This window comes from Quercus lobata, chromosome 10 (genome assembly GCF_001633185.2).
Source record: "Quercus lobata isolate SW786 chromosome 10, ValleyOak3.0 Primary Assembly, whole genome shotgun sequence".
Lineage (NCBI taxonomy): Eukaryota > Viridiplantae > Streptophyta > Magnoliopsida > Fagales > Fagaceae > Quercus > Quercus lobata.
In genome coordinates this window covers 61,872,743-61,880,641 of record NC_044913.1, presented here as the reverse complement: position 1 = coordinate 61,880,641, position 7,899 = coordinate 61,872,743, and the positions used below count along the sequence as shown (strand labels likewise).

General features: G+C 41.4%; 1 pseudogene; it reads right to left on the bottom strand.

Moving 5' to 3' along the window:
- Positions 1-4,146: 4,146 nt before the first annotated feature.
- Positions 4,147-7,487, bottom strand: LOC115965151 (annotated as a pseudogene).
- Between the last annotated feature and the right edge of the window lie 412 nt (positions 7,488-7,899).

The window sequence follows — 7,899 nt, the reverse complement described above, 5'->3', positions numbered from 1 at the left end:
TGATCATCCTATTAAGCTTTTGGACCTTTTTTTCGTTTTGTGGTGGTTTCAAGTCGTTTATAGCCTTGATCTGGTCGGGGTTAACCTCGATTCCCCTATGAGTAACCATGTAGCCCAAAAACTTGCCTGATCCCACGCCAAATGAGCATTTGGAAGCATTTAGGCGTAGCTTATGCTTCCTTAAGACGTCAAAGGTGCTGCCGAGGTCCCCTAAATGCTTGGACATCGCTTTACTCTTCACCACCATGTCATTGATATAGATTTCGATGCTCTTGTCCAATTGTGGCTCAAACATTTTTGTCATCATCCGTTGATAAGTGGATCCTGCGTTCTTCAGACCAAATGGCATTACCTTGTAGTGGTAGTTCCCAGTAGGTGTCACGAAGGCCGTTTTCTCCTAATCCTCCAACGCTAGTGGTATTTGATGATAGCCTTGAAAGGCACCTAAGAAGCTCATCTGAGGATGGCCTGCTGTCGCATCCACTAGCTGGTCTATTCGAGGCATTGGGAACGGGTTCTTAGGGCACGCCTTATTCAGGTCTGTAAAGTCCATACAAACTCACCATTTCCCACTTTTCTTCTTGACCACCACAGTGTTGGCTAGCCATTCGGGGTAAAAGACTTCTTTGATAGCCCTAACACATTTAAGCTTTGCCATTTCATCCCTAATCGCATCGGCATGCTCTTTTGACGGGCAACAGGGTGGTTGCTTCTTGGGAGTGATGGCCGGGTTGACATTGAGGTAATGGCAGATGACGTCCGGGTCGATCCTGGGGGCATCGCAGGCATCCCATGAAAATACATCAATATTTCTTTTAAGAAACTCAATCAGCTCCTTCTACTGAAAAGGCAGCTGAGCCCCTACCCGAAATATTTTCTCCGAGTCGCCACCAATAACCACCTTTTCCAAGTCTTCGCACTTTGCCTCGTCAGCAGTGGTGTCAGGGGGCGAATTTGGGGTCTTTGATTGCAAGAAATTCTTCTCAACGGAAGCCGAGGATTTCGCATCGAGCCGATGTTATACGGCCGCTACCACACATTGCCTCACTGTGGGTGATTTTGAGAAACTGGTCCCCCGACGAGAACTTCACCTTCTGATGCAATGAGGAGGCAACAACCCCTAAGGTATGGAGCCAGGGCCAACCGACGATGGCTGTATATGGAGAGTAGGTGTCCACCACGATAAAGTTTACTTCCACTATCTCTGGGCCGGTCTAGATGGGTAGCCTAATCATGCCCTTTGGGATAACAAGCTTCCCATCGAAGGTCATTAAAGGGGAGCTATAGGGCATCAGATCCTTTGATTTTAGCCCCAGCCCCTTGTAGAGATCGGGGTACATGACCTCGACAGCACTGTCGCCATCCACCATCATTCTTTTCACATCGTAGCCCCGATTTTGAGAGTGATCAATAGCGCATCGTCATGGGGTTGGGTGATTCCGATCATGTCCTCTTCTGAAAAGCTCAAAAACGGGTGAAAATTCCTTCTGGCCCTCTTTGGCTCTGGCTGGGATTCCTCGACAGGCAGTTGAGCCACAGATAACACTCGAGAAGGGCGCGTGCCGGTTCTTCCTAGCGCGGCCAAGATTACATTGATCGTCCCTACGGGCGGCCTTAGGGCTGTGTCTCTCTGGGGCTCCTGATGGGTCTAGCCTTAATGCCTACTGGAGTGATGCAGGAGGTGCTTTAGCTTTCCCTCTTGGACGAGCTAGTCCAGGTGGTTCCAAAGGTTCCTGCAATCCTCCGTGGTATGCCTGTGGTCCTGGTGGTATTGGCAATAAAAGTTCTGATTGCACCTCGTGGACTCTCCGGCCATCTTATTCATCCATCTAAAGTATGGCTCGTTCTTGATCTTCTCCAACACCCGATGTACTGGTTCTCGGAATACCGCGTTGACAGTTTGTGTGTTGGTTGCTCCGGATTGCCCTATGAAATCTCTCCTCGGGCGGTTGCTGTTGTATCGGTCCGACCTGAAATCCCTCTTCTCCTGGGGGATAACCTTCTCTTTTCCTTTACACTGTAGCTGGTCTTCCTCTACTCGTTTGTATTTGTCAATCTAATCCATCAATTGGTGCACACTGGTGACAGGTTTGCCTGTCAAAGACTTCCTCAAGCCGTGCTCGGTCGGGAGGCTATTTTTGAAGGTGCTGATGGCGACTTCATCAAAATTGTCTTCCATTTCATTATACATCTCCCAATAACGGTCCGAGTAGGCCTTTAGAGTTTCTCCATCATGCATGGACAACGATAACAACGCACTCAAGGGCTGAGGAGCTCTGCTGTTTGTAACGAAACGGGAGCCAAAGGCTTGGGTTAGCTACCTATACGAATCTATGGAATTTGTCTTCAGGCCATTGAACCATCTCATCGCCACAGGTCCCAAGCTGGATGGAAAAACCTTGCACATTAGTGCCTCGTCTCTAGAATGGATAGCCATCCTTTGGTTAAACTGGCTCACGTACTCCACGGGGTCTATTTTGCCGTATTAAAGGGTGAAGGTTGGCTGCTAGAACCATCAAGGAAGTGTAGCCCCTTCTATGTGGCACGTGAAAGGTGATTTGGAGAGTTGGTCTAGTGCCCTGCTCAGGGCATCGTTTGCCAAGCCCCTAGGATATGGGCTTTCACGTTCGCGCCTTTAGAAATGCTCTTCTTCGTGATCTCTGCCTATAATCGTCATCACTTTCGTCATCGGAGGGCATGTCATGCTTGGAATGGGATTGCCTTCGTTGTGCATGATGCAACTTTCTCTTCAAGTCATCTATCTCTCGCTGCATGGCTCACTTATCATTCTGTCTCTAGGATACGTGACTCTTAACTTCTTCTGGTTGCGTGGCCCGGTTGTTATTTTGTCTCTGGAGCACGTGGTTGCCCACACGAGAATGGCTTTTGCTGGTTTGAGTGGTGTTACACTTCCCTCCCGGAACCTTCCATTTTCTTCATTTCGAGCTCACTCAGGGTTGGGGAAGTTACCCTGTTGTTGGGATTTGGCTAGGTCGGGCTGATGGGAGCGTGCTTGATGAGGGCCTGATCCTACCATGCCTGGTTGTGTGTCCAGAGGGCTGGGAAAGGTGGCTGATAGGACAAACACTCGAGTAATGACTTGCATGATCAACAGATGGAGGGTTAAGATCAACTGAGAGGGGCTATATAATGTAAGAAGTCCTCCATGAAGAGGGGATCGAGAAAAAGAGGGAGAGAAGTTAGTAGCATTATGTATCATCTCCAAGACCATTGTAACCTAGCGCCAAAGAAATAAGAAGAACATTAAGCTCCTTGGATGAAAAGCCCGAGGACAGAATTTCCAGCTTAAACTTGCATATCTGTTATCCAATCCATTCAGGACCGTGTTCAGTCGTTGCAATCCTCACTAAAGCTTAGTTCTTGAACCTACTCTCTACAAATTTATTGTATTGGGCTAGTTGGGCTTGAACCCACTTCTCTCACGAAAGAGGTGCTCGAACCCAATCCCTACAAATACCAAATGGAAAATTCTATTTTCACCTCAAATAATAATATAGTGGATTTATTGATAGATCACGCAAATTTATTAGGAATTCCATACACAAGAAGAAATTTTTTTTTTTTTTTTTTTTAAAAGTTGTATCCAGTGCACAAAGCAATAATTAATAGCCAAGCACAACATTTTGGCAAATGGAAAACCAATGAAGAATTCCTTCAAAGAAAAACCACTCCAGCATCTAATTGCATAAAAAATTCACTGGAAGAGCCAATTACAATAGTCTACTTGAAAAACATTTATACAACTAGTCTCTCTTTGTAACCTCAACAAATGTCTGGTTTCCCCTTCCCACTGCAGTGGCTCCAAAACCCCTAGAATCCTTATTTTTTTATTCTTATTTCAGGAGATAAAAATAACAAAAAGATAGTGAAGGGCAGAAAAAATATTACATTAAGAAAACGTAACCCAAATAACGTTTAGGACAGCAAATATTACGTATATTTTGAAATGTGAAAGCTACATTTTGTATACCATGCTTCAATTGGTCTGTGCAACTTCTAGCTCAACAATTTCATTTGAGCTACTTGCAATGGTAATTTCAGATTGCAGAGTCATTTGTGATGCCATATCTCTCCCCAAAAGTACTTATTGTATTAATTTTATTTGAGCTACTTGCAATAGCAATTTCAGATTGCAGAGTCATTTGTGATGCCATATCTCTCCCCAAAAGTACTTATTGTATTAATTTCAATTGAGCTACTTGCAATAGCAATTTCAGGTTGCATCAATATCTCAGAGTCATTTGTGATGCCATCTCTCTCCCCAAAAGTACTTATTGTATTGTACAATTCAAGCATTGTTGGCCTTTGACTAAGGAAGGGGTTAAGACAGGTACATGCAATTCTAAGTAACTCAAAGATTTCACCATCAAATCCTTTGCCAATCAGAGAATTATCAATAACACTTTGAAGATCAAATGAATTGCTCAAAAGGTGAGTTATCCAATCAAAAAAACTCCCATTACAACCATATGAAAAACTGTTAATTTCAATGGGTTCCTTCCTTGTAATTAGCTCAAGAAGCAAAATTCCAAAGTCATAGACATCCTTTTTGTACATTTTTAGATCCTTGTAAATTAGATTATTTAACCTAATTAATTATTTAAGTGAATACTTAGGTATATTATTCAAATCTAGGTTAAAACAATAACAATCATATCATGTAAAGCAGCGGAAAAATAAATAACAAAACGATATGATGACCCAGGAAAACCAAACCAATAAAAAACTTGAGGAGGATTTAACCTAGCTATCCTCAAGGTAAACTAGATCCACTATGAAAGAATTGAAGTTTTACAATAGTGACTTAGATCACTAACATTCTATTGCTACCTTGAGTAGAAAACTTACTACCACGACCACGTGATAACTCCAAGTCCACGGACTACTGCTTTATTGGATTCACAGCAACCACAAGTACTCCCACTTGTGTTTTCTTTAAGCTCTTTATGCAGCAACTGAAACAATCATCAAGCTCTCGACATCAATCTTGATCTTGATAACCCTAAGTATGTATAAAGGCAAACACTTCTAGATCTCACAAGAGATTCACACACAACATAAACAACAACTGAAAACGTGGCTAGGGTTTTCCCTTTTATACTTATGACAAAACATAAAACCCTACACATCATATGGGCTTGGGCTGAGTTGGAAAAATCTGCCGAAAAACGATCTGCATGAGCTTCGAGTGATCGAACCTTGCAGAAAGTCAATAGTAATTTTCTGCAATTACTCGATTCCAAATTTACATACATACACTTTGAACAAGCCTAAAACTAGACTAAACGTTTTGATCATAATTTGTCAACATTACATAATGAAATTCTAATACATTTAGAACCTAAAATCTTAGAACCTAACACTTTTTAACAAAACCCAACTGCCATACCCCACTTTCTATAAAAGAGCTATTGCTTACGTCAATGACATTTGAATTTGTGAACATTACCCCTCCAGAACTTGATATTTTTGCCCCACCAAAATTTGATATCTTGGGCTCAAAATTCTTATCTAACAAGATAGAGTTCGAACCCAAATTGAGATGGACGACTCGGAATTCGTACTTATGGTGAAGCCATGCTAAGCTTTTTGCTATACCGATCGTAATTTTAGTCCTCAAAGGCCATTCCAAGATCTTATCCTTGTGCTCTCCTTCTCCTACATGTAGCCAATCATAAAGGTTGCCATGCAATATATATTTGTACACCAGAAGTTTCTCGTTTTGTTCGCTGCAGTATCCCAAGAGAGGAACTAGGTTATCATGTCTCAATATACCCAGAGCTGATAGCTCAGATAGAAATTGTTCCTCATAAGATTGACAATTATGTAACCTCTTACCCGCAAGAGGCTAGCAATTTGGAAGCACTGCCTTATACATCATCCCAGTCTTTCCTAATCCAATGATATTGTGTGTGTTGAAATTGCCAGTCGCTTCACTAATTTCTGTAAAGCTCATTCTAGTAACCATGCTCTCCATCTGTGAATCAAATCATTTTCCATTTTTGCATTAGTGCTAATCAGAATTTATATAACAAAATTTAACACAAATGTTTCTTTTAAGTGATTGTATGAATTGTCTACTAATGACAATTTGAGGAGAAAGTATCTCATTGGAGATCATTTCATGGAGGTGGTATATTGTATAATAGTTGCTTACAATACACCTCTCACATACAGATGCGTCCCCTTCTTGCAGGGTCTATGTCCATGTGAGAGGAGCATTATTTGCAAGTATTAAACAAGTAATAAATCTCATCTCATGAGGCACCCTTCTCGTATTTGGTTCTTCCCTAAATATCTATGGCACCCAAATGTGAGAGGGGCTCTCATAACATAATTTTTCAAAGGGCGGGAAGCAGAGAGTAAGTATGATCATTTAATATTGAATTGAAAGGATCACGAATATGCACGTAAAGTTTTTTCTATGGCAGTGTAAGAGGGCTTCTTTGATATTTTTAACATTGTTTTGGATTGTAATTAGGAGACAAATATATGTCATTTTTTCTTGTGAAAATAGTATATTGCAATCATGTATTGGACAAAAAGAAACATGAAAATGGAAACAAACAGGCTCTAAGAGATTACCATCATGTTCTTGCTTCTTTCATCAGTGGAACACCATCGGGTTCCAGCTTTCATTAATTTATTGTTCTTCTTGGTTATTGCCTTCTTCACAAGCAATATTGGCGTATTACGAAACATAACAACTACCACCTTGACCATAGCGACAATCCAGCCTACCACAAATCCTTTGCATAGGACAATAAACTTCTTAGGAGAAGGTTTGCAAGGTTCCAACGGAGCCCCACAAAGTCCCAGATTATTTGCATAGCTCTCTGCAGGAATGGTACACTGTCCCAGAATAATTGCATCGCTCTCTGCAGGAATGGTAAGATCGGAAAACACAGGCACCGGCCCTGATAAGAGATTGTTAGCAACACTAAACGTGCAGAGACTCCGAAGCTGGTTAACTTCTGGTGGGATAAATCCCGTTAGCTGATTGTTGTCAAGTCGAAGGACACTTTGATAGGTGCAATTCACTATTCACCAGCAAAATTGTTGGATGAGAGATTAAGGGAGGTCACGTACAGGAGCAACAAAGATATGTCAGATGGTATGGTGCCTGTAAGCTCATTACCTGACAGGTCCAGACCCTCTATCGATGTGCAGTTCTTGATTTCACGAGGAAAGTGGCCCTTTAGCCCCATGCTCTTCAACTTGATATTAAATACTTTGTTTTCATCAGACTTCCAGCATTCGACCCCAACAAATTCACAGATGAAACCTTCTGTGTTGTTGCTGAAATTCCATGATTTGAAGTAGTTGTAAGGGTCTTCTAGTGACTCTTTAATCGACCTCAAGCAGTAGATATCAGTCTCTGTGCCATTGCTTATTTCAAGAATATCCAGAAATGACCAAGCAAATATGTGAAGTAGAGCTATGACGAGTTTGGCACTATGAGCCATTTGCTTCTGAGTGTTTAGTAAGAATACTCAAGAGGTAGAAAGCATTGTACGTAACTAGTTATAGAGAAATATCAAAACAATCATTTTCAAGAAATTTCAAACTGGAAAATTGATCACACGCGTTAATTCTTTAATTCTCGAAAAAGTGGTTTGGAAGAAATGGCTGAAATTTGAGCATTTTCTTCTTGTAGGATTGAGCCAAGTTTTTTGGAGGAACGTACAAAACGTAATTGCTGAGTCAGAAGTCAAAAAAACAAAAAGAAATTGCTGATTCTATTTTCCAAGTCATGCAACCGTAAAGAATGGTAGTCGAAAGTCCAGAGTATGTAAGTCGAAGTTAATGCCCCTTCAGCTCATTGAAAACAAAATCAATAAACAATTCTCAGTCATATTGGTCATTTAAACTAAACTT